This window comes from Coturnix japonica, chromosome 6 (assembly GCF_054131305.1).
Source record: "Coturnix japonica strain WE chromosome 6, WE-NBRP24, whole genome shotgun sequence".
Taxonomy (NCBI): domain Eukaryota; kingdom Metazoa; phylum Chordata; class Aves; order Galliformes; family Phasianidae; genus Coturnix; species Coturnix japonica.
The window spans coordinates 6,305,822-6,333,237 of record NC_140668.1 but is presented as its reverse complement, the minus strand read 5'-3'; the positions used below and the strand labels follow the sequence as shown (position 1 = coordinate 6,333,237).

Sequence of the window (27,416 nt, the reverse complement as noted above, 5' to 3'; positions counted from 1 at the left end):
AAGTGCCTCTCTAACTTATCTCCAGCATGTAGATGCATGTATTTTGAGAGAGGCATCCTACCCTAAGTGTATGTTACTCAAAAAGCAATGTTTTCTTCCAGGAAAACCTACTGAGGTTTCAAAACAGCTGGAGGATAAGACAGCAGCAGCAGGGCAGGACATCAGCCTGAGCTGTGAGCTGTCAAAACCGGATTTGAACATCAGGTAGTACAAGGATGGCAAAGCAATCAGAAAAAGCCAGAAGTACGACTTGCAGCAGGAGGGAAGTGGACCATTCTGATCATCCATGACTCTACTGCCAAGGACAGTGGGGGGTACCCCTGTGAGACAGAGGACTCCATAACAAAAGCCAGGGTCACTGTGCAAGGTGAGTTGAAAAGCACACTGGGGATGGCATGTAGAGAAGTCGAGGTAAATATCTGCAGCCTGTGGGTGATGTTTTTCTCTTCTGTTTCCTTGAGCAGGATCAATTCTTAGTTTTCAGAAAATACGATGGATTAAAATCTTTTCCTTAAAATAATCTGGAAACCGAATGATTCTCCAGTGTGATGTGGATCTGGGCAGCCTGGTCTAGTGGTTGGTGGCCCCTTGACAGGGGGTTTAAAACTAGATACTCTTTGAGGTCCTTTCCTACTCAGGCCACTCTATGATTCTGTGATCATTCTATGGTTCTATGATCTTGGTTGTTAGTGAGGCAAGAAAAGATGGCAATCTGAATTAGTCTATATTGAATATGTGTAATCAAAACTATATGCAGTTTATCAGATGAGATCCTACCAGCGCATGTATAATGGTATTGAACTTTCCAAGCCAACCAGCCAAATAAACAACAACAGACCCCAAAAGCCCAACAACCAGGAAACAAGAAATGTTCATATCCCAGTGTTTTTGTTAAGTTCAGTGCTCAAGCAAGCAGGAGGGAAGAGCTCCTTCCCCTCTACTCCACACTGATGAGGCCGTATCTGAAGTAGTCTGCTTATGTCTTCTACTCCCCAGTACAAGAGAGACACAGAGCTGCTGCAGAGTCCACTGCAGGGCCACCAAGAAGATACAGAAGTTAGAGCAACTCTGCTATCAGGAGAGGCTGAGGGAGATAGGGGTGTCCAGCTGGAGAAGGGGAGGAAAGTTCAGATTTTGGAAACCACCACATCAGCTTTAACGGAGTGAACCAGTTCCAAAAGCTGTGTTCCAAAAGCACTGCTAAATAGCCCCTGTGACTCCTCGAGCTTACTACAATAAAAGAACAACACATGGGGTTGTTTAAACGTTGAGGCCAATGCATCCCATTCCTATGGGAGGTAGTGATATGTGGAGGAACTCAGTACAACAGGGTACCTTTGGAAAAGCATGTATAAAACATTAATTGCATCAATCAACAAAATGTATAAGTGAATAACTGTTCAAATCCATTTAGTGCATTTCTTACTTCTATCACGTTTTTAATTCTCATTATAATACCAATAGAAAAGAAGAAAAGCACTTTTTCAGCAGTCAGTTTACTACAAAAAGAAAATACTTCATTTAAAGCTTTTGCAGCTCCATCTTATCTGTTTCTTTCTCAAGGATTTGATCATGAATTATACATTCCAGCACAACATGAAATATTTAACTGATGCTCTTCAATTCCTTTTCAGCTTCCCAAACAAAGAAATGAGTTTGAGCACAGGAAAATTTGGGTATACAGCTGTGAATCCACTAATGTCCACAGTAGCTTTCCCCTGTTTAGTGTCCAGATCAATGGGACAGGAGCCTCAAAAGACTTCAGGTTGTCAGCACTGCTCTGTGTGCTGTAATTACAGGAGAAATGTGGATGGATTTTGCAAGTATGAATTTAGGCTTGATGCTCTGAAAATACTCCTGTAGATTTCTAAAGGCTAGGAGGGAAATATATGAGGAAAAAGGAGTGTAATGACTATTACTAATGCAGTGAAGCTATTCTCTTGTTCCAGAATTTCTTCATGCTGTCAGGAAGGTCACAGCACTGTAGTGGGACACCAAGCAGTCAGGGAGGCTACACTCTCAATGTCCTGGACTCCTTGCCCATACTGTGCTTCTACAATGCTAGTTAATCCCTAGTGCTGTGCTGAAGAGGTCTGACGTGAAGCAGAGATAATTCAGGTCAGGAGTTGTAAGTGATTGCATTCAATTTAATTTTAATAAGTACGCATAAGATTATAACTGGATAGAAATAGAAGGTTGATACTATGTAGCTATATACAATATCATTAGCTCTGGCTGTCCAAAGTGTGGAACAGTTATTGATCAGCTGGTATTGCCTTTGAGGAAAAGGACAGAGATCTCTCCTAGATTTCATTTAAGGGCTGACCACTAAGGCAGCATCTCTTTCTGGAGATCGCTCCTTTGTGGCAAGACTCAACCTTTTCCATCTTGTCTGAAGGCCTCAGAGTTGATGAGTTTTTCCCATAGATAACATCTGATTATTTATTTACAACTGTTCTTGTGTTATTCCAACTGTACATTACTGTTCTTGTATTATTCTAACCATACATAACTATTCTTGCCTTATTCCAACTGTACATCTGACTGCACAGGGTTCAGTGTAAGTAATGCCCAGAAACCTGAACTTGAGGTACACTTGGGAATTCTCACTGAAATCCCAGCTGATTATTTTTTCCTCTGCAAGATTTCTTGGTATGTTCTTCTTCTTTTCATTCAGAGCCAGGAAGACTGAAGGAGCAAGCTCTTACCTTAGCTTTTGTTGACTTCCACATTTCTCCTCAGGTGGACCAGATTACAGTTAATGAAGAAAGTGACATTAAAACTTCCTCATAGCTTTCTCTGAACTAAATCCAAAGTGTATCTTGTGCAACAGTTGGCTTTACTTGACCTCTTTCTTCCTAACTATAGATATATTAAGAATGTGTCTGTTTGCATCTGCTTTCCAGCACATTTGTTTGTCTGGCTGTCAATACATTGCAGTTTAGATGGCTTGGAAGACATAAATTACATATTTTACCAGAAATAACAAGAAAGAAAATAGAGTAGATGTTGGATTTCTAGAGTACTAGCAATAACATTTCAGGCAACATCTATCTGCCACCTGAAAAATGGGGATGTACTAATAATTTGTGAAAGGCCATTAATCTGCTGTGCTTGCAGGCAGTGGATTTTTGTGGGTGCAGTGCAGCACATCCTCTATGTACCATCTGTTCCTCAGAACAGGTTCACTATAAAGTGAGATGAAGTTGTTCTGGCATGGTGTTTCAAATACAGATGCTCTCAGAGGCAGCTGGGTAGAGGAGGAGGTTCCTATCAGCAATTAATTGGTTACATTAATCTTAGAAGGTATTCTGTCTTTTATGTGTGGAAGGGGGGTGGGGGATCATGGACTACAGTCTATGAATATACTACTGAAGCAGTGCTATATGAACTCGGAGGACATCAAGTCAGGCCTTGTTTTGAGTTATACTTGGATGAGGTGATTGGGATAGTGCCTGATGTTATGAGTGTGTCATTCTCTGCAAATCTGTGGGTTCATTTCCAGGGGAAAGCTGAAAATCAAATGTAGCACCTCCTGATTGTGTACAGTGTAATGCTGACTTGTGCTGCATCTGTGTTTTCAGTAAGATAAATGCAATAGTTTTGCTGTTTGCTAGCTAGCATTTTAAAGATAATTCTGGATTTGGATACACCTTTTTTCAGATGTTCCATACAGAAATGCGCTAACAAATTTATTGAGCCATATCCAGTATAATTTGTTCAAATCTACTGACATGAGCGTAGCCATTCTCTTTCACTATTTTACTTACCTTCTACAGCAATTCTTCTGTTAAAGAAAACGTATTCTTGTTGTTCTGGCTGTCTGTATGTATGGCAACTGCACTTCCTTCTGTTTTGGTTTGTTTGTTTGTTTTGCCTGAATGTCGCACATCTGAGAGCCTAATTGCAACAGTAAATCCTCTAACTAATGTGTTGTTTTTGTAATAACTCGTAGGCTTTCTGGTTGTAAATCTTTCCATTCCAAGGCAGTAATATTCCACAATACTCTTGGAAGTCTGTGAAACAGAGACTACCAAAACAGGTTTTAGTTTCTTGGCATAACTAAAGCGATGAGATACTTTTCTAGGTTTCCTCTAGCCTTCTAAATTGATTTCTTCTGCAGGTAAAGGGTGGGGGCAGTAGAGAGTTGGTTTAAATTAAACTGGATGTGATTTCAGTGATTTGACAGTTACCTTTTGAATAACAGAATTACAGCTGGATGGCAAAATGCCTCTTGGTGGCATCGCAGCTGTGATTATCCAGCTAACATAGCTGTCTATCCGAGGGAGTTCACAACAATTTGCCCTTGAGCCGAGCCGGGGCCGCCCGGGCAATGCGCAGCAGTGCCAGCAGATGGCACTCGTGGAGCGCAGCAGCTCCGGAGCTTCTTGCAAAGGAGAAGAAAATTCCGTCGCTCTGTGCCGGGCTCAGGGCTGGGCTCGGTTCACCGCTGGGAGAGAGCCGGGGTTCCCAGACGGTGCCAATGGCGTTAGGCCGTGTATTTTAATATAGATCGTCTGGTTCTGGGCAGATCGTCTGCCCGAGCAATGCCTTATCAGGCCTTTCTGAGAGTTCATAACATAGTGTGAGCAACTGAACAGGCTGGTAGCCCTTCCAACCAGTGGTTTTATGGTTCTCTTTACTACCTTAAGGAAATAAGGAGAGAACTGTTAGACTTTCATAGGCTATAACTACAAATGCTTCGCTTTGTGTACTCTCTGCTTTGATCTCATTTTCTTAAAATTTGCTTAATTAATACAAGATTTGTAGAATTTAAGTTATGAAATATAATAGTATATGAAGTTTAAGAATATGATTTACCTACAATTTATTTTTTATTATGAGAATTTCTGTTCTTTTCTTCCTAGAATAAACTTCAGGAAAAAAAACATTTATATTAAATGTAGATTCATTACTAAGTAGAATGTTTACAAGCATTTAAGGTTCATGGAGGATACTGATGTGATGATCCACAATTTAAAACCTATGCACACAATGACACAGAAGCCAGTTATTCCTATAGATACGAAAATAAGGCATGTTCTCTGTATAATTCTGGCTCTGCTAAAATATGCACAGTGTTCCTGAGAATTTTCTATAAGTAATGCCTATGAGAGACAATTGATAATCCTCCAGAAACAGGCTTTAGCTGAAAATTACAGGACCATTAGGAGTGTAGAATCCTGTGTTGAAAGTAGACACATCGGTCTTGCTCTTTGTAGATTAGCATAGTGCCTTTTAAGTCAACCATTAATACCTTATTAAAATATTTACTACTGTTTTGCACACATACTTGAGAGCATTTGTGTCTTTCCAATAACCAGCACTGTTTCTTTATGGATTTCTGTGCACAACAGCATAGGTCTGTTTTAATCCTGTTTTATGGATACAGGAGTTCAAGCTCAGATAAATGGGGAAAACCACTTGGCAGAAATGGGGACTGTTGGTGGCCCTTCTGAACACCAGCTCAGTACCAGGTGCAGTGTAAGTGACCAAAGGCCAGTGAGCTTTAATCCAACAGTGCTATCATCAACCAAGCCACCTCTTTGCTGTGGGAGAACAACCATAAGGATGCAGTGTGACAGACACTCCCAAGCCTTTTGCAGGGGCTCTGGGAGTTAAAAGGGTCCTTTGAGCCCAGGAGATACTGTGCTATTCCCACTGTGCCCTTTCATAGACTTATAGAATCACAAGGTTGGAAAGGACCTACAAAATGATCTTTCCAGTGGGAAAAGCTGTCAAGTTGAAGGTTTAACTGGAGAGCTCTGTCTGTCTTGTAGTTACTGTCTCCAAGGAATGTTTCTTACACATCTCCAAGACAGCAAGGTGCTGGGGCAGCAAGGCAAGCAGGGAAGAGAATGATGAGCAACACTGTGGTAGTAGAAAGGTCTGAGTATACGGTGTGGGAGAACAGCTTGTCCACTCCAGCATGGTGAAATGCAATGTCCAGTTGTTCCCTGTCTGTGAATACAGAGTTGTAGTTGACTACATAAAGTCATTTAATTTCATGTCCCCGTCCCAGGAATGTAGCTGTTCTGTCTGTACAAAATGTCCTTAGGTATCAAGATGTATTTGTGTCCCCCAGCTTCTGTTTATGTTCAGAGCTCATTCCCTTTTGGTAATTTGATGTTGTCAACTGTGCTTTTATTTGTGAATAGCATGATTTTTGAGAACACCAAAGGTATTAAAGAACAAAGTTCATGTGGTTATTATATTATGCTCATTTTTAGGCTATGGCTATGTTGCAGAAAAAGTCACCCCCTTCCATAGACTTCAAAGCTGAGCACATGTTCTACAGTGAAGATGCAGGTGCCCAAGTAAAAACCATCTTGGAGGGATGGAAGGCTACCCTCAGGTGGGAGCCTGATGGCAGTGTGGATGTCTGCTGCCCAGGTCCTGACCTGCTTGTGCCAGTTGTTGCCCAGGGCAGAGCTGAGGGCAAGTGCAGTGCTGGTTGCCTGGGAAATACCACTGTTACTGGCAAATTTGCTGTAAGGTCAATCTTTCAAAGTACCCTTTTTTTCTTCCAAACATAAGCTCATGGATTATCAAGATATTTTGTTTAAGTATTCCTCTCTCTTTCTGTTTCTCCCTCAAAAAAACAAACAACAACAACAACAAAAAAACAGCCTTCCTAGAACCAAATTCAAAACAATCAAATGGAATTGTTGAGTAGAAGTATCTCTTCCTGATGCATTTTGATGATGTATTTGTAAGGGTTCAGATTTGTTAGCAACTTTCAGTGGTATCTTAAAACTCATTTCCTTCAAAATCATTGCTTCTCAGTTAGACATGGTCATTTGTGTTGGTTGATATTTTAATTATTTTTATTTTTTTGTTTGTTTGTTTAATCTTTCTCACAGATGCATGAGGCTAATACTAAATCTTGTAGAACAGAATATAGTAACAGCCATGGTATAGAGCAATGCAGATGGAGTCCTGTCTCATGTTGCTGAAAATTAATCATTTATGGCTACTACTACTTGAGACTTGCATGAGATTGCAGTGAGACAGGCCAAGAACACTGGTTCAGCAGCTTCTCTTGGCCTGTTAACCAGTGATAAGCATGACAGGCACACCAGAGGCAGCAGGTTTGGTTGCAGCCTGGAGCAGCTGGTGATCGGGCTGGTAGGAGCCCAGCTGTGCCAGGCAGGGGCTGGGTGGCATGGCCTGGGGCTGACTCCTCCTGACCTGTGCTGGGGTGGGAACCGGGACGGGAATAGTTCAAGGGAGAATTTTAATCTGCATAAAATAGGGACTATTTTAAGAATAAGAACCTGTGTTCATAATTTCATTCCCATGAGTGCCTCTTTGCTCATAAATATCTCCTATTTGCATGGAATTGTTTATTGTAATAGCTCTGGTGTTTAGAAGGTACAAATAACATTTCCACTGGGAATAAAGAAGTGTCTTCTCTGACATCTCTAATATCTGCCTTGTCTACTTTTGAACTAAGGAGAAGTATTTTGAGAGTAATTTTTAAATAGTTTTCAACAGCTAATGGGAATTCAGGCTTTGATGTATGAGGGATCATCTCAGTGGTCCATTTGCAATATCAGCTTAGAAAAGATGATTCCCAGCACAGCACCCACCTCTGCTGTGGTGCAGCCCAGTCCCTTCCTCACACTTCTGGGGGCTGTGGCCTCTCCACTGGACCACTGGACTGTACGTGCTCTGTGCCCCCAGTGAGGGATAACTGTACTGAAAGGGGGAGGACAGAAACTCTGAGCCTTTGCTCAGCTGAATGGAGACTGCAGCAGCCTGTGCACAAAGAAGGCAGTGTGCAGGAGTTGTATTTGTGTGCTGTGAGGTGGACCAGAAGTGTTGCTGGGCACTGTTCAGGGTTGATTTGCATCATGATACCAGCTATTTGGCAGTTAGCTTCAATGAACCATTTCTCTGCTGTTGTCTGTTGGTTTAAACTGCAATACTGAATGAAGAAATTGTCTAGTAAATTTATTTATTAGGCCTTTCAAAGCCTAATAATAAAATATGTCAGGCATTAATTTACCTGGAAAGATAATCAGAGACCTTTCATCTGGAGCAGGCAGTCTGGACAGTGTCTGTAAAGTTAATGGGTTATGAAACGAGAAGCTAAGAGGCTGCACAGCTTCAGTCTCTCTAAGGTCCTCTTTGCTGTGAGCAGCACAAGTATGCTGTGTGCCTCTAGAAACACTGCCCAGCCTTCCCCCCTCCTCCACCCCCCACAGCCAATGACAACTTCGGTGGCAGCAGAACTTTTGCTGGCCTGTACAAAGCGGGGGAATTTCCTGAGGTGCCTTTTAATCCACATGGCTCTGACATTTCTTGTCCAGTTTCTGAGCTGTGGGTCCCAGCTGGAGGAACACAGTGCAGTGTGAAGAAGAATTCAAGAGCTGGAGAGATGGGGGCATGGGGTGGCTACTAGGAGGTCAGGGTTCTTACTTCAGACGGGTGGGTGCAGTGTCCATGCAGCCCCAAGCACATAGTGCCCATTGCACTGCATAGCCATGGGGTTCACTGACAGAGCACCAAGGAGCATAGCTGCTGAGATGCATGAAGGCATGCAGTCTCCTCACAGCAAGGTTAAGTGGCACTATGCTTTAGCTTCTTAACTTTACAGTCAGATTAGTGGCTCAGAGGCCCTTAGTGTTTGCTAGACAGAAGCAGAGATTTTTCAGGGCTGCTGTGTACCACACTGTATCCCTTAATGAGCAAAAGCTGCCTGAATCGTTTTGTATATGGGTCCTATCAGTTTAAATGCCACAAGAGTATCTCTGATGTCAGGATCATTGGATCCAGGACTTCTCCCTACAGCAACCCCAACTGCTCCAGCAGTGATATGCACTGTGTAGCCCCTGTTCTCCTGCCACCCCTATGTGTGGTTTCAGCCCCATCCCTGATAGCACCTCATGAGCCCAGATTGGCCATCACCTCCTGCCTCATCTGGGGCCTGTCCTCAGGGGAAGTGCTCTCACCCAGTGCCTTGCTAGGGATGCTCAGTGGTGCCATGACAATGGCTCTGGGCTTCAGTGCCAACCTATTTAAGGAATGTATTATCTACTTTGGTAATTGGAAGTGTAATGTATTCACTCCCTGCACAGCACAGCTGATGGCTTCATTTGTCACATTCCTTTCTGTGGTTTACGCGGCTGTCACAGTGCAAATAAACCGATTACATTTCTTCAACATTGCTTTCACAAGGCTAGGCTGTGTGATGTGTAAATCAGTAAACAGAGGATGTCTGACTGCTCTCTTATCTTCTGTGGAGCCTCTTTTGATTAGTCTGGATACAGGAGCTAAAACAGGTGTGGAGGCTGTGAGTTGGGTGTGCTTTCTCTTGGAGGAAAAATAGCTGTGTAATGCTCTGGGTGTGCAGCATATGGGAAGAAGTGAAATATGTTGTGTTAAATGAGCCCTACTTCAGCTAGAGGAGATAGCCCAGTTCCAGCTGCTTCTTATGCCAAATCTAAAGGACACAAACATGACATTTTAAAATATGGAATATCTTAAAGAAACAGGAGCAAGATAATATAAAGTGAGGTAAAATAACATATAGATCAGGAACAACAATCCACAGGCCAGATGCAGCCCATGGAACATAGTATAACTATGGAGTTAGAGAAAAATTTCTGCTTTGTTCTGTGTGCTTATACCTCAGGAATGAGAGAAACACTCTGCCCAAGCGTTTGTTAGAAGCAGTGTATGACTGTGATGGAGCCTTCCATTAAGAGTGTTTCTGAAAATGTATTACCATCAGACCATTCTCTGTATTAAATCAATATTTAAACATTCTTTCTCCCTTCTCCAGAGAGTTTCTCTATTTAAAAAACAAACAAACAAACAAAAACAAACAAACAAAAAAAAACAAAAAACACCAATGGGAAATTAGTTGATAGTGATCTTATTTTATATGTTCATTTTTCTGTATCTGCAGCACATCAGAGAGCATGTAATGGGCAGCTTTGCTTTCCATTAGCAGTCTGATGAACCGTGCTTGCCAGATGTGTTAGGTCTGGCCTGCAGGTGAGTCCTGCACCCAGTGGGACCAAGCAGTGAGTAGTGCGTGGGCCAGGAGCTGTGCTTCTGTATGAAGTGTCTGCTCAGCCTTTCGCTTTGGAGTTACACTTTCTTTGTGGACGTTATTTCACCTTCACTGAAAGGTGCACTGAAAGTAGTGATAGCTCTGCAGATATCATTGGAGTTAAAGCTTGAGACAGCTCTGCTGAGTTCAGTAAAAGCTGATCTATAATATTGAGAGGGGTATGTCACTTTCCTGCACTGCTCACAGTGCTTTTCTTTGATTACTGCTAAGACTCCTGGCTCCATTGTCCATTAGCTAACATGTTTGTTTCCTCCCATTTGTACTCTCACTTTGCTGAAGTCTGATCACTTTCTGCAAGCAGATGAACTTCTGAATACAGAGGTCTGATGAGATTTGAGCAGAATGATCTCAGAAACTGTTGCAATCAGAAATGTAAAAATTCTTTCTGCTCAATAAAATCTCATGGATATTGCCTAAAATCCTATAAAACCTGTGAGATTAAAAATGGGACTTCTCTGGCCTCTTCCCCTCTCTTGTAACCAGACTGGTCTGGGTGTGCCAGATCTGACTGCTGGTTCTCATGAGGATCTCAGATACCCCAACTCAGTCTCTTTTCACAGAATCACGGAATGACCCGGGTTGGAAGGGACCTCAAGGTTCATGAAGCTCCAACCCCCCTGCCTGGCAGGGCCACCAAACTTCCACATTTACTAGATCAGGTTGCCCAGGACCCCGTCCAAGCTGGCCTTGAACACCTCCAAGGACGGGGCATCAACAACCTCCCTGGGCAGCCTGTTCCAGGACCTCACCACTCTCCTAGTAAAGAACTTCCCCCTAACATCCAACCTGAATCTTCCCTCTTTTTCAACTTAAAACCATTTTCCCTTGTCCTGCTATTAGTGGTCCTTTCAAAGAGTTTACTCCCCTCCTGGTTACAGGTTCCCTTCAGGTATTGAAAGGCTGCAATGAGGTCACCCCGCAACCTTCTCTTCTCCAGGCTGAACAAACCCAACTCCCTCAGCCTGTCCTCATAGGGGAGGTGCTCCAGCCCCCTGATCATCTTTGTGGCCCTCCTCTGGACCCTTTCCAAAATCTCCATGTCTTTCTTGTACTGAGGGCTCCACACCTGGACACAGTACTCCAGATGGGGCCTCACATGAGCAGAGTAGAGAGAGATAATAACCTCCCTATCCCTGCTGACCACCCTTCTCCTGATGGAGCCCAGGATACCATTTGCTTTCCAAGCTGCCAGAGCGCACTGCTGGCTCATGTTGAGTCTCTTGTCCATCAGGACCCCCAGGTCCTTCTCTGCCGAGCTGCTCTCAAGGACCACTCCTCCCAGCCTGTACAGGTGCCTGGGGTTCTTCTGGCCCTAGTGCAAAACGTTGCACTTTGCTGTGTTGAACCTCATTAGGTTCACCCGGGCCCACCTTTCAAGTCTGTCAAGGTCCCTCCAAATGGCATCCCTTCCTTCCTCCATGTCAACCGTACCACTCAGCTTGGTGTCTTTTGTGCTAATCCTGTACAGTCCATCTTTTTCTACTTGACTACCTGCCTCTGCATCCTGCCTGCATAGAGCATTGCTCTTGAGCACACAGTTCACGCTATAGAAGAGAGCTAGGTTCAGCTTGTGGGATTTGATGAATGCAGTCTGGAGAGATGCTGCAGTGCTTTCACATGGCTCCTTGTGACTCTCCTTCTCTTCTCCAGCTGCCAAGGAAGCAATGAGTGGAGAGAGGAGTCCTAGAGTGCCTTGGCCCCCTGCTGGGTGCGAATTCCAGAAGGTGGGGATTGTTCCTCTTCCTTGTGCTCTTTGGTTACTTGTACCTCAGCATTCAGAACTTGAAGTGCCCCTCCCAGCAGATGAGGGGCGGTGCTACTCTGGCTGTGGGACTGTCTGCAGGGTTAGCAGCCTCCAGTGAAGTGCTGGGGTGTGTGAAGTTCTCTCAGTGAAAAAAATCAGCCTTCTGCACTTTTGTGCTGAATATTAACCACGTTTCTGATCATCATAGTTCTGAATCCTACATCTTGTCTCAAAATAAGAAAGCAACAAGTTATTGTTTAAACCGAAGTAAGTAAATAAAATAGAAGCTCTTGCTATGGAAAGAACACTTTTGTTCATTCTCCATAATGCATCTTTTCCTGCTAAGATTAAAAGGTTTTTATGTATCTTCTTCACTTTTCCTTGTGAATTGCCTTTCTCAGGGTCACAAGCTATTTACATATGTATATATATGGGAGGAGGGAAGCACCACTTGTTCTCCAGACATTCACTCTCTTCTCTCATTCCAGGAAATCTCAGCCATGCTTTGCATTTTAGGAACAACACCAGATTTCCAGGAATATTGCAGTGAGTAAAGAGTTTCTTACCACCATAGACTTTGAGGGCACTGGGTTGCCTATGGTCCTGCTCAGCCAGTATCCCATGCACTGGGTTGTTTTCTGTGACTTGGTTCTCCTTTTTGGAATCATAGAATCCTTAGAGTTGGAAAGGATTTCTGAAGGCCATCTAGTTCAACCCCCCCTGCAGTGAATGAGGAAATCCACAGCTAGATCAGGTTTCCCAGGGCTGTCTCCAGGGATGGGACATTTCCTATCCAGATCCTCTCATTTCCAGCCCCGAGGATTACTGCTCTGAGGCTGCACATCCCACTCATCTACCCATGTGGTATTTCTTCTGGCACATCACTTCGGGTTTTCCCTGAACCTGTGTCCTAAGTATGGTTCTCCTACCCCATGGACTCTGGGCATTGCTCTGTGTGCTCACATCCCAAGTGCTGTGTCTGCATATGCCCCAGAGCCCCCACTGCTCCTGGGCTCCCCTCCAGTGACAGGACAGTGGGGACTTGACTTTGCCATGGATGTGACTGCATCTCACAGGAAGAAGTCCATTCATGCTCCTGTCATGTACAGTGCTAAATAAATTTGGGAGTTGCTCAATAGCTCAACAGAATGACAGCCTTTTTCCTTAAAGATAGATATTGCCTTTAATCAGGTGCTCACTTGCTTTGCTTGAGTAAGCCAAACTCATTCCAAGAACAAAAGGGCTGCCATTGCAATAGCCTGGCTTTTCAATTTCAAACTATCTGCAGATTACAGAATAAATGAAATATTCAGTATACACAAATACTATACAGAATGATATGATACAGACCATTTCATTTTCTTTCATCCTTTTCTAGCTTACTGGCTTTTATGTAATGGGTAGACCTACATCAAAAGCCACACTCAAGTAAGAACAAACAAATACTTAAAGCACACATTACACATGGCATTCCTAAGCCTTCTGTAAATGATACAGAGTTATTCTTTGAAGAATAGAGAGGCACTCTAATAAACTTCTCTATGAGACCAGACCATGACACGGTGACAGAGCGGCATTTTTGAGTGTTTGGCATATGTAAGATACCAGCTGCCCTTGGGGGAGAATGTGTATTTGACAACAGAAATAAGGGCAGTCTTTGCTGCTAGGACCCTAGGACACAGTGCAATGTGCATCTTCCAACTCTTTTTAACCGTATCTGTCACTCCTTCAGTAAGGAGATGTGAGCTCCATCTCAGGCAGCACCGCACTGCCAACTTGTCAAGCAATCTCTCATGGTCCTCTTGTAGTATCCCTTACACCTGGGACATGTATTCAGTCTCTGAGGGACTACTTCATTGACTGTCTGTCTCTGCCTGAACATCTTTTCTGCCTGTCAGGGTGCTGGCAGTCTGGGGTATTTCCTGCTGTGACCATGAGATCCTGCTCATCTCCAGGTGGGGGCATATCACTGCAGTCTGACTGCGATCCACTTGCTCTGTGGGTCAGGAGCCAGACATGTATTTAGAGCAGTGTTTGGGAAGGACAGAAGCTCTTGTCAGAAGTGCTATGGGGGACAATACCAGGCCGACTCTCTGAGTATGGGATATACCCTGCAGCTGGAAAACTGACATTCATCCAGAAGGAAAACATCTGAGCAGTTTGCCCAGCCTGTGACACTGGAGGAATGTACACTGCTCAGTGCCTTTGGGACTCAAATGTGATCCATACTGAGTCTGACCAGTGGCTCATCGTGTTGACGCAGAAGCTCTTCTGTTCATATCTTCTGGCTCATTAAGTCCAGACAGTCACTGACTGCAGCCGTAACCCTTCTCTACTTTCATTCCTGTGGGAATCTCTTAGTCAAACATAAAATTTCAGCATTATACAACCAAACTTCATTGTTAGTAAGGCCTGTACAGTAATGCTTATGTTTTCTTAAAATATATGTATGAGTTCTCCCTTATATACACTCATTCCAGTCATTTATAGTTACTATTAATGATTTAGCATTTTTCTGTGGTTTCAGGCTTTCCATGCCACCCATGCTATTTGCCAAACTAAAGTCACTGCTACTTTTTGCACCAGAGACTATGCTACATATCCTGTGGCCAGCCCGCACTGCCATTTAGACCACCTGCTCCCAGTCTGTTCTAGAAGTTTCCCACAATGTCACAATTGCCAGTATGAGAAGGATCTCTCTTACAGCACAGCAAAAACTTCAGAGTTTTTATTACAATATTTCAAATGTGAAACAAATCTCTCCAAGTGGGAAGTGACCTCATCCCCTGATCTGAGTCCCCTCTCCCTTGGCACATGGTGGTTCCCTGGGGCATGTCCTTGCCACCAAAGTTCAGCCGATCTTTCTGTATCTCCAGAGACTGTCCCAAAACTACTCATTGCACATTAGTATCAGCTCTCCTTCCAGCATCAAAGTGCAGATGAATCAGCCGGGCTCTTCCTAGGAACTCCCATCTCTCTTCTCACTTCTTAACCAAGTTGAATTTTAGTTCTGATCATGCTTCAGTGTCCACAAAAACGTGATGAAATATCGTTAAGCTGTCTGAAATTGAGTTTTATTTTGCTTTCAGAGGGTACTTTGGAAAATTTTTCTTTATCTTTGTCAGCCTTTGTAAGTAGTTGAATGACAGCTTTACCTGTCTCCTGTGATGCCTTGCAATGTGACATGCTCCCTGTGAAGTGCTTTTCTCAGAACTATTATCCTGTATGGTACAAATCACACACTTTATGCCCAGCACCTCCTCCTACTCATGCCATTTTCTCTTAATGCTAGCAGGTCAGACTGTGTCCTGGATGTTATACCTTGTCTGTTGTGTTCCTTCCACCCAAGATATCTGTTCTCATCTCTGATTCCAGGACCTCAGGTCCATTCTCCCTTGTTCCTGATCATCTGTCCAAAGCACAGCCATTTCTGTGTTTCTTACAGCCTGCATCCCCTCTTTAAATGTTGGGCAACAATATCCATCATCCATTCAGCTGATGTCCTCAGGAAATAATCATACATCTGTGGCCACTTCACATCATTTACCTTCTAACTTTCTAGATATCATTGCTAAATTCTCACTAATTCATTTCTTCTACCTTTGTGTAAAAGTGAACATACATATTACGGCATCTCCCTGCTCTTTCCCTTCCTTTCCCCACCATTAATTTCATTTCCCTCAAGCCCAGAGGGAAATGCTGGAAGGATGCACCTTCCTGTGAATGTGCCCATGACTCTCCTAAAGCTTGCCTTGTACCAGTCTCAAGTCCTTCATTTCTTTCCTTTTCTCATTGCATCCTTACATTACTCCCTTAAGAGGGTCCTGGTTACCCAAGTCTCCACATTATGTCTTCACATTTCATCAGTCTTCTTTGATCTGTGCTAGCTGGCATCTAGCATTGTCAGTCCTTTCTGGTTTACTTCTTGTAGTCAGTCCTCCTCTTTTTTGGCTATGACATCTAATGGGTCACCCAGTCTGCTCTGATTTATGGTATCTCTCTCCATAAAAGGTTGTGGAAGTGGCACATAACTCCATAAGTAATCCCATTCATCAGAGCAGAGTCAGAATAATCACCTATTTATCTCCTATTCAATAGACTTGCTACAGCACTCATTATGAATTCATTTAAACTGATGCACAGTGTCCCATTATGCACTAATGGTGATAAGAAACATGACAAAACAAATGCCATTTTAAAATTGGGAAATGAATCTGTTCAGCAAGATGTATAACTATGGCTACTCATGAATTCTTACTCTTGCAGTCTTCTGCAGCACACACCTTGTTGTCTCCTCATACCTGAGCTGTACCCTGCTATGATGCTTCTGGCAGAATCAAATCCCCCCCTGCCATGGCTACCAACACATGTTGAGGCTGCATGACTCCTGCATTCCTACAGCCCACCCCTCAGCACAGCCCCTGTGCAGAGCTCCCACTGTTGCAGTGCTTCTCTCATGACTCTGTAGCACCAGCACAGCCTGAGTCCTTGGTGCTGGGGCTGGGAATTGCCCAATGACTGTGGCCATGCTGAGCGCCCTGACTGTGCTGCACTGCACCATGCAGTCCTGGTATGGCTCTGAATGTTCTTCAGGTCTCTCCCCTGTTCTTATCTTCAGGAGGATGGACTTTGTAGGGCTGTTAAATCTTCCTCTGGCACACCTTTGAAGCCATTACTTCTCATCCTATCACTAGTTAGCTGCTTCTGCTGAATAGTTTTCCTAAGGCAGTGGTTCGGCTCTGTAATGTAGTGCTGCAACCTTCTGTAGAAACAGCCCAAAGGATCCCAGCCATGTGTATGACTGCCCAAGAAGCTGATGTCTGGAGCGGTAGGATGAGTGCAGGAGCTTGTGGAAATCCTTGCCTTGCCATGGAGCCATATGTTTGAAGACTTTGATCACAGCTTTGCGGGGAAAAAAAAAGCACACTGGGAGATGATGGCGAAAAGATTTCTTCAGAAAAAGAAGCATGTGTAGAACAACCCCTCCTCTCGTTATGTTGCTGATGCTCTGGGTGCCCCTGTTCATGCCGAATTGTTCTGGAGGTCAGCCCTGGATAGGAGTGTGTCAGAGGCCAGCAGACCCAGCACTGCTCAGGGGGTTCAAGCCTCTGCCAACCTGGTACAGATAGTGGGGCTGCTAGAATGGGGCATGTGTGATCCCCCTTTCCCCACCCTTCTCTCCCCCCCCACCCCCCCAGCCATGTCTAGGCTGTAGGAACAGCAGTGGAGTTGTTGTTGTACCTGTAATGATAGTTCTGACCCTGGATGTCCCACCGCTCACTGGCTGCAGCATCTCCTCTTCAAACTTCTGACTTCTAAGGGCTTTGGTTCATGTGGAAACTTCTCTCAGAGGTCTTGATGAGGAGCAAGTTGGATGCAGTCCCAGAATAGCACCACTAACAAAAGCTCTCACAAACAGCCAACCAAAATGCATCCTGAAGTGAGATCACAGAAATGATGCAAAGCAATCAGATGAGAGACATGGCCATAAAGAGCTGTTAGATTTTTAGAACAGAGCTTCCCTTTGCCTCAGAATAGCAAGAGGATTGCTTTACATGTGCATGTGGCCTTGTAAAATTCCAGTATCTGGGAGTTGTGTGTGTTTAAAACTGCACGAGCAATGCAAGGCGCAGTGTCAGCTTTCAGCTGCATTAAATCAACAGGTGGGTGTGCAGTGCAGGGCCTCCCCAACTGGAACCACCTCCTCAGAGCCTGTCCTGAGCTGCTGTGTCTCCACCTGGAGCCCAGGGCAGGATCCTGTGCTCAGCCCTGCTCAGGAGGACTGTCCCCTTTGTTCACAGTACTTTGTCACAAAGCCCAGTGACCCATCCAAGCCCTCATCCTCCAGCCCAGCACACTGTCTGTGTGATACAGACGTGCTCCTCGTGGCCATTCACAGAGGTTTGCTCCAAGTCCTCAGCTCCAAATGCAAATAAACAATTATAAGTCATCAATATGTCTGATATCATGGAATTCTTGGCTGGCAACAGCTATCCTGTGTTGTATAATTGAAAGAAATGCAATGGAGTGTTATTTAATAGGTAATCAATCAGTGCTGTACTTGTACACCTGAGCTAATCAATTACTGCAGGAATGCCAGTGCTGGCCACCTGCTGGGAAACCACCTGTGTACATCAGGGCACCAAAATGCTCCCCTGCTTGTTGTGGGTTCATTAACAAAATTTCATGAAGAAATCTTATGTTCATAGATGCCAGTCATCTAATAAATGTTGTAGAGTTGTTTCTCAATCTAAGCTTTTTAATTTTTATTATTCCATAGAAAGTCTGAAAATGTAATAAAAACAGTTTAATAATTCTAAACAAACAAATGAACAAACAAACAAAAAACCTAAAATGGTAATTCAATGTTCCTGACTTGCTTTAAAAAGATCCCAGATTTAAGAAGTAATTAAAAAGTGCAGGAGAAAAAAATACATCCTAGAAAGCCCATCTGTGCTTTGCAAAGTGGCCTCGTTGGTTCTGGGCTGTGTCCTACAGCCCTGTGCTTTGGGTGCTGGGTGCCTGCCCAGAAGGTGTTCTACAGTCCACTACCTGCATCTCATCATGTGCATCCCACCTGAGCACTGGGATTCTACAGCCCTCTGTATTGGGCCTCCACATTGCTATTTTATTTATAAAATGTTACCAATAAAGCCAGAAGCTTCAAACAGATTAGATTCATTCATCCAGCCTTCACACAACGTTGAATTACTCACACAAACCAGGCTGTCTGAGGCAACGACAACAATGTTTTCACAAATTGTTTAATTAGACAACTTCTGGGCAATTTCTTCCAATGGTTTCACTTCCCCTGCCCACAGATATTCTGGTGCTCACCACATCTGTCATAACAACCCTTCCTGGATGCTGGAGTTTTGGGGCCAAGCCCAAATTTTTTATTTATTTTTATTTTTATTTTTTGCTATGAAGGACAAAAAGAAGCATAAACAGCAAAGAACCTTCTTTATTTTTTCCTTTTTTTCCCCCCCTTTTTCTTTTTCTTTTCCTTTTCTTTTTTTTCTTTTCCTTTTTTTTTTCTTTTTCTTTTTTTCCTTTTTTCTCTTTCTTTTTCTTTTTCTTTTTCTTTTTCTTTTTCTTTTTCTTTTTCTTTTTCTTTTTCTTTTTCTTTTTCTTTTTCTTTTTCTTTTTCTTTTTCTTTTCCTTTTTCTTTTTCTTCTTCTTTTCCTTTTCCTTTTCCTTTTCCTTTTTCTTTTTCTTTTTCTTTTTCTTTTTCTTTTTCTTTTTCTTTTTCTTTTTCTTTTTCTTTTTCTTTTTCTTTTTCTTTTCTTTTTCCTTTTTTTTTCTTTTCCTTTTTTTTTTCTTTTCCTTTTTTTCCTTTTCTTTTTCTTTTCTTCTTCTTTTTTTAAGGAACAAATTATCATCATTTTGTTTGCTTAGCTGAGAACTCAACCAAGGTCTGGCAGGCAGCTCTGAGGGCACTGCAGGGGACTCCAGGCTCAGCTTCATCACCCCAGGCTCAACCAGAAATCCAAGGTCCCTCCTGCAGCCACAGCCATGAGTCACTGATGTCTTATGCAAGAAAATTCCTCTTCCCATTTTAAACTATGGATGAGAATTTCATCAGAGGGAAGCAGCTTCGGAACAGACGTTCTCACAAACTCATTCTTTGGCTCTATCTGTTTCCAATGAGGCTTTACAATCTGCCCTTCCAATAGTATTCCCATCTTGTTTGGTGGCTTTTATCCAAGTTGGTTAATAATTTCTGTTATCGTCCTTCGAGCCTGAACAATTTTAGCTCCTCCAAATCCCTTGTTGTTCCTTATTAAGACACTAGCTACTACTGGAGAAAGATGACTGATTGCAATAGCTGTAGGCAGAACTCATGCTGATTAACAAATCACTTGAAAATAATATGCTTTTTAGCCATTAGAGTTATTAATAGTATGTTTGCTCCCTTTCTTGGGGCATTTAATGCTCAAGGAATTAGCCAATCTGGAGAGTAAATCTTTTAGTTCATAGTGGACACCAAACTCAATCTGTCTAGCTGGAATGGGACTATACACTCATTTTCTTTTCAAGACTCCACAGAATTTGACATTTTAGTAGAAACTTAATAGCTTGCAGTAATTTTTTTTACTACCTGCAGCAAGATTAGCTGCTAAGATAAGGAGCTGATGGAGCTGGTGAGTGACAGGGCACATTCACCTCATTTAAAATATGCATAGGGGAAGGGAAACACTTTGGTACAGAAGTGCTGCTGCTGCTTCCCAGGCATCCAACGACCCTCAAAAGACACTGCCGTCGCACTGAACCTTGCCTATGGGAGCCTAGTCAGAGAGACAGCAGGTGTTTCTAAATGAAATCTCCATGCTGCCTGATTTTAATGGGTCCTTTACTTTGTAAAACCAAGAATTATTAATTAATATTTATACTTTGTTTACGAGTTAATGGGTAACTGGCTTGGGTAAGATCCCTGGATGATCTATCAGTTCACACTGGGAGTAACTGTCATGCAGAACAAGCAATGCTATTAATCAACACAAAGCAGAAGATCACATGGAGGATATTCTTTCTTGCTCTCTTTTTCAGTTTTTTGTCTCCCTCTTTGTTCTCTCCCTCTGTGCACTGTATCATAGAGTGATGGGTAAGACTGTATTTCAGCCTCTCTTGAGGAATGGTTTTGTGGTAAGGAGCCCAACAGCCTCTGGTGTCAATGCTGCTCAACAACCAAAGTTAGTTAATGTGTAGGAAGAAAACAAGTACCTCTGGCATAGGTGTGGTCTCGCAGTGCAGAGCAATGTTCACAATAAAATGGCTGTCTGGGATAGAATGGGACTGTTCCCATATGATGAAACAAATATAGGTCTAACCTGGCATAAAAGTCTACAGCAATTAAACAAGTGGCTGTTCATTTTGGTCTTTTAAAGAATTTCATCGTATCCTGATGCTGTAAGCCTTACCAGGAAACTCAGTATGTGAAAACGGAGGAGTAATGCTTGATTTGATTTGATTTGACTTGATTTGATTTTTTTTTTATACTGATTACTGTGAATATCACTATGCATTTGAAATACCTATATTTGAATTGCATTAATCTGCAGAGTGTTTCTGAATCTTTTTAAAAATCTAGCAGTAAAATAATGTCTGCTTGGCATTTAATAATGGCAGATACAACAATAAATATTCACTTAGGATGACTGTTTTTTGCACTGTTCTGTCCATCAAAATATGAACAGAAAATGTGTCCCATTAGTGCAGAAAATGTCTGGAAAAGATACTCCCTGATTAAGGCAGATGTGTCTGCTGATGGTTTGATTTGGAACATGGATTGCTACAAATGAGTCACATTCCTGGGAAGGGGATTTAACGCTCAACAGGTTCAGGCTCCAGGCTTTCCTCTGGCTCAGTCTCACTGCTCGCTTTCTGCTTCACACTTCTTTCGTACACAACAATTCAGTTGTCCCTTATTAAGAGTGCTCCCTCTGTCAGTTCTTCCTCAAGTGCATAACCTTGCTACGCCCAATCATATTAAAGAGTGACTGAAATGGCTTTGCTTTCCATCACAAAAACAGCTGCTACATCAGTTGTAAAATCCTGTCATTTATCTTTTCCCATTTCTATCATCTTATTCAATGCATGAGACAGACACAAATGCTCTGTATTATAGATATTAATAAACCTCCAAATTCTGTGCTATTTCCATGCTGGTTAAACATGGAGTAATCCTTAAATGGAAAAATAAAGCAAGATAAATGCAACCAAAACTCAGAAAGCCAAGGTATACAGCTTTTGTCTATGTACAAGCAAATCTTCATCCAAATGGCTTAAAGGAAATAATGGTGATATGCACATTCCATGCAATCATCATAAAAAAGAAACTGTACAACAGAGCATTTGTCAGAAATCACTGTGAGTAAATGACGACTTTCAGGAAAATCAGAAACATTCTTTGCTATAGTCACTGTCTAAAACTGAGGAATAGAATGAGATGAAATGAAGCAAACCAAGAGATCTCCAATGGAAGTTTTAAAACATTACAGCTAAAAGCAGAAGCTGAAATAATAAAATGAAACTGGTCAAACCCTAGAATTAGAGATTATGTGATAGAAACACATTTTGTTAGATTGTGGGTGACATGCAAGCCTGATTTCTTTTAGTTCTATTATAAGAAACATCACTGGATTCAAAATATCTTGGTGTGGTTTTCAATCATACTTCCATTTTACAGATAGATTTTCAGTTCAATACTCATGGTGTCCTTTGAGAAACGAGCAACTACATAGCTGATGTATACATATTTAGTATGCACATGGCAATCAATTCTGGAGGGGCTGGAATTACATGATCTTGAAAGGTCCCTCCAGACAACTGTTCTGTGATTCTATGATATATTCTAAGTATACAAATACACAATAATTAAATGTTTATATAACATGTGTAATATATACGTATATTTAAGAACAGCAAATCACACACAAAAAAAATGTTAGACAAATTTTGGAAGAATGCAATTCCAGTCCTCTGCTCAGATGTGGCCAGCCTGGAGGTTTGCTTCCACTGCAGACCTGGGCCAGTCCAGCTCCGACTCTGACTGGGGATGGAGAACCCACAGCTTCCTTGGTCTCCAGCAGAGTGCCTGGCCATCCTCTCGCCAATAGCGTCATCTTGTGCCTGCTCAAAATGTACCTCACTTCAGCTGTGCCCTCTGTCTCTTCTATGTCCTTCCATGTCCATCTGCCAAGGGCCTGGCATCCCAGAGGGCAACTGGATAGAGGAATAAAATACCCATTCTACACCTCTCACCCAGCTGCCAATACTCATTCACGCAGCATTGCTTCACTCCACCCATTGCCCATCATGCCTTGGTCTCTAAGTGCTACAAATTAGGAGGTTTTTGAAAATGCACAAGGGCATAGATGTTGAAAATATGTACCATCGCTTGGCTAGCAGAGCTCCAGTTAAGCCTTTTGTGTGTTTCTGTAATACACAGATTTTGTAAGGTAAAGGACGATTTGCACTTTCCCTAATAGCTTACTGGTAGTTTGTGTTCATGGCTAACACACACCACAAAGATCTCTCCAGCTGCTTGTCATATCTTTGCAGGCATTGTTTAAAGGATGAACTGTACTGAATAAGTTTCATTCTGCATACATTATTCATCAAAAAAATATTACTTCCATGAACTGCGATTAGTACAGTTGCTGTCCATAGACTTCAGTGTATTTTGCCATGAATTTTTCTATAGCTTTTCAAAGAATACACAGTTCCAGGGTTCTTTTTCTCTGTGCCTTTTTTAAACTTCCTTCAACAATCACTTGTAGCTGGTGATATGTTTCCATTGAAAACCATATTGTGATACAAAGCAGTGTGACAGCTGCAATTTTACACAACATGAAATATCAGCTGAGGAAATTACAAAGAGCATTTCCCTGAAACCACGATTTCAAGAACAAATCAATTACCTCAGTGAAGCTGCTGCTCAGAAATTAAACAACCCTGATTATCCTCAAGTAAAGTTCAGATCTGAGGAACTCACGCTGAGGCCCACTTGGAGTTAGCAGAAAATCGTTATTCTAGGGTAATTGCAAGGAAGGAAGGTTGCGATCCCACACATGTTGATAAGGAAAACCATTATTTATTACAGCTGTTTGTCTTGCTCCAATTCATAGGAAGGAGAGGAGGTTCTTTGATATATGTATACCTGACATGAGATTAAGAAACAAAGAGTTCAAATGGTGGTCCAACCAGCTTATTACAAATCTTAATCAGGGAGATGGGGAAGGGGAGGCAACTATTATGAATTAGGGTGATGGGGAAGGGAAAGTGGGCAATAGGAAATATAGGAAAGAAGCAAAAATTGCATAAAGCAGGGATAGTCACCACCAAGACCTAGCAGTGTTCTGTTGCATGCCATTGCAATGCCCCAAGGCAAAAGTGCAGGGAAGAGCAGCAGCAGAGTGGCCGGCCTTAGGCAGCAAGCAGGTAGAGACAGAGCAGGCCCAAGAGGAAGGGGCAAGTTTCAGGTAGCAGGCCCAGGAGAGTCTATCAGCATGCAGGAATCATGTTGTGAAGCACCTGATGTCATGTTTATTGGTCCCTTTTTTATCCTTCTTCTGCCAATGTGGTATTCCTGGGTACTTGGGTAAGAGCCATGTGCAGAACCCCCGAGATGGCATCTCCCTTGAGAAAAGACTGCTTCCCAGCCACTAAGCTGTGGCTTATCTCTTTCTCTATCGTTGCCCTTGGACTGCAAATCTTCAGACAAAATATTTCATCAACTCTGACTGTGATTTGCCTGGACTTGTCCATATGTGTCCCTAGGTTGGATATTAGGAAACATTTCTTTACAGAAAGGTTGTTAAATACTGGAATAGGCTCCCCAGGGAGGTGGTTGAATCGCCATCCCTGGATGTGTTTAAGAGCCATTTGGATGTGGTGCTCAGGGATATGATTTAGCAAAGGGTTGTTAGTGTTAGGGTGCTATTGTTAGGCTGCTGTTGGACTTGATCTTCAAGATCTTTTCCAACCTGGGTAATTCTATGATTCTATGATTTAGACAAAGGATTTCTCAACCCTTGACCAGGACTTGTCCATCTGTGTCCTCAGCAAACTTTGAGACAATGGTGTGAAAGAATAATCTCTTACACTGTTTTATAGAGGTCCTCAGATGAAACAATAACAGAAATGTATTAGTAGTCTTTGTGTTTAGTTATCCCTCAAGGCAGCCCTATGACTCCCTCATAGCAGCTCCTCATGTCAGAATGCAGCTCCATGGCAGCCTAAAGCTCCCCATGGCATCCCTACAGCTCCTCATGGCACCCTGCAGCTCCTCACAGAGAGTGGAGGGGTAGCACTGAGCTCTGCTCTCTGACAGCCACAGGGTCTGAGGGAACACATGGAGCTATGTCAGGGGAGGGCAGGTGGGGGTGAGGGAAAGGCTGTGCCCCAGAGGGTGGTGGGCATGGCACAGCTTCCAGGGCAGCAGGCACAGCCCCGAGCTGCCGGAGCTCAGGGAGTGTTGGGACACCACTCTGACACCAGGTCTGGGTGGTGCTGTGTGATCCCTGTGGGTCCCTTCCAACTTGGAACCTTCTATGTCCTATGGTGACCCCACCACGCAGCTCCCCACGGTCCTGGCACAGTGGCTCTCTGTAGCACCTGCCCCTCAAAAAAGCTTTCCCAAATCTCTGATATTTTCATGGAAAGAAACCCACGCAGTTCTCAAGCACCTCTGTAACACGTTCCTCCTTATGGTGTTCTATCAGCCAGCTGCAGAAATCCCAGCTGCTGCGGATGCCTGTGCCAAACGGTGACCATGCCAGTGATTGTAATCTGGAGTTTGGGCTGTGTTCTAGTCTTGCTTATTTTGCACTGAATACATGAAGGTATAGTCTGCTTCTGTCTTAATTAACATCAGGAAATTTACACTGTTCCCTTTTCACAAAAGGAGAAAGAGAATCACTTTTACCTAAGGTAAATTAGCATGACTTCAGTGAAGCTAATTAAGTTATCCCTAAATTATGTGCAGAAATCAAGGGAAGCGCTTTGTTCTCCCTAGAAGGCTGTCTGTAAAAACACACTGCTTTTTCTCTTTTCTTAGGCTTTCTGCAAAATTACTCCTGGGGAGCCCAAATGCCTCCAACTGCCAGGAGACAACCAGCACTGACAGCTCCTGCAGCACTGAAGGCAGCCATGCAGCCATGCAGAAATGCAGCCATGCAGAAATGCAGCCATGCAGAAATGCAGCACTGCTCCTTGGCCACTTTGTGTGAAGTGCTCAGGCACTGCCCCCGTCAAACACAGCTCTGTCTATGAGCTCAGCAGCCAGTGATGAAACTCTGGGAAGAGAAGCTGCCTAAGATCCCTTTTATATTCTTGGCAATCATATTTTGAATGTATGAATTTTCACTCAGTCAAAAGCACCGATACACGCTGCAGGTGTGTATCACAAACAGGTTGCTGTTTGTCTCCCAAACAGAAGGTTGTGTTGAGTTATGGAAGTAAAAAATACGTATATGGTACTGTATCCGGTTCTTGAGTACTGTATCCAGTTCTGGGCTGCCAGTACAAAACAGACAGGGATCGTCTGGAAAGAGTCCAGCTGAGGGCCACAAACATGATAAAGGGCCTGGAACATCTCTCCTATGAGGAAATGGGTGACCTGGGTCTGTGCAGCCTTGAGAAAAGAAGACTCAGAGGGGATCTGATTAATGTTTATAAGCATTTAAGTGTGGGAGATAAAGGCACATGGCCACCATCTTTTCATTTGTCTGTGTGGACAGGACAAGGGGAAATGGCCACAAACTGGAGCATAGGAAGTTCCACACCAATATACAAAGGAACTTCTTCACAGTGAGGGTGATGGAGCACTGGAACAGGCTGCCCAGGGGAGTTGTGGAGTCTCATTCTCTGGAGATATTCAAGACCCATCTGGATGCCTACCTGTACAGCCTGCTGTAGAGTGCCTGCTTTGCAGGGGAGCTGGATTCGATGAGCTCTGCAGGTCCCTTCCAACCCCTACAATTCTGTCATTCTGTGACATCTGAAAATGGGGAAGGGGCTTACAAAAATGAAATAACGATTGCATCTTAGGGATGTAGTTGCTGGCTGATACAGCTAGAACACTTGTCATGATAATTCTACACACAATTCTACAAGTTAATTTTGCTCGTTGCTGTTCAGCATAAGTCTGGGAAGCTACCCATTTAAAAAAGATTCTGTGCCAAATGAAATAACCCTCCTTGGAATTGCAGCTGCTCTTTGAGAGTGTGACGTGAGTGGCATGGTGAGGGCTGCAGCAGGGCCGGAGCTGCTCTTGCAGGACCTGGGGCTGCCCCTGCGAGGTGTTGGAACCCTGGGTCCATTCAGCTTAATTACTCCATCCTAACCACAATACAGTAAGACACAAACCAATGGCAGACACTGTTCCATACCTTGTTTGTTCTGGGTATATATAATGACAGGACAATACAAAGGGAAAGTCAGTTAAAAAATGAGGGAACAGAGTAAGAAGAAGTGGCACAAGAAACACTGCAATGGGGAGAAATCTTTACAATAAGCAGTTTAAAAGGACATGAAAATAAAAAAAAAAATGTCCCCATCAACAGAGTATAAATCACAAGTCAACCACTTTAACTCCAGGAACTGCTTAAATTGAAGTATATGTTTGAAAAGAGTTGTGAATCCTTGAAAAAAATGAGTTTACTGAGAGTACGTGCATTAAATAGTTGGCAAGAGACTGCTTAATGTGTTACACTTATAACCATAATTGCACATAATTCTGTAATTAATTTCATTGCACGTGTGACACTATACATGCCAAACATAAGTGCTTGTGTGCAGATGCACACTGCTTATAACGTGGTCATTAATTCCCCCACTGTTGACAATCAGCTCATGGAAATAAACTGCCAAATCCCAGTAGGACTCCAATGTGTCAGATGTGTTCCTTTCTTACTGCAGATCATATCCTGTGCTGAGTGCTGTGCTTCTGAGCAAGCAGAAAACAAAATTCTCATGAATTGAATGGTGTCACTTACTTCACAGCTAATTACACGTGGTTTTGTTCTGCTCTGGGTTAAGTGATCTGTTTGCAAAATTTATAATAGGAAGAAAAAAAGAAAGAAG

The 27,416-nt window shown here is 43.0% G+C and overlaps 1 long non-coding RNA gene across 1 annotated transcript; it reads left to right on the top strand.

Moving 5' to 3' along the window:
• Positions 1-115: 115 nt before the first annotated feature.
• On the top strand, positions 116-26,661 carry LOC146760315 (uncharacterized). The gene is made up of 3 exons (XR_014947410.1): positions 116-367; positions 1,950-2,118; positions 25,390-26,661. It is a non-coding gene; the product is annotated as an uncharacterized LOC146760315 (long non-coding RNA).
• The last annotated feature ends 755 nt before the right edge of the window (positions 26,662-27,416 follow it).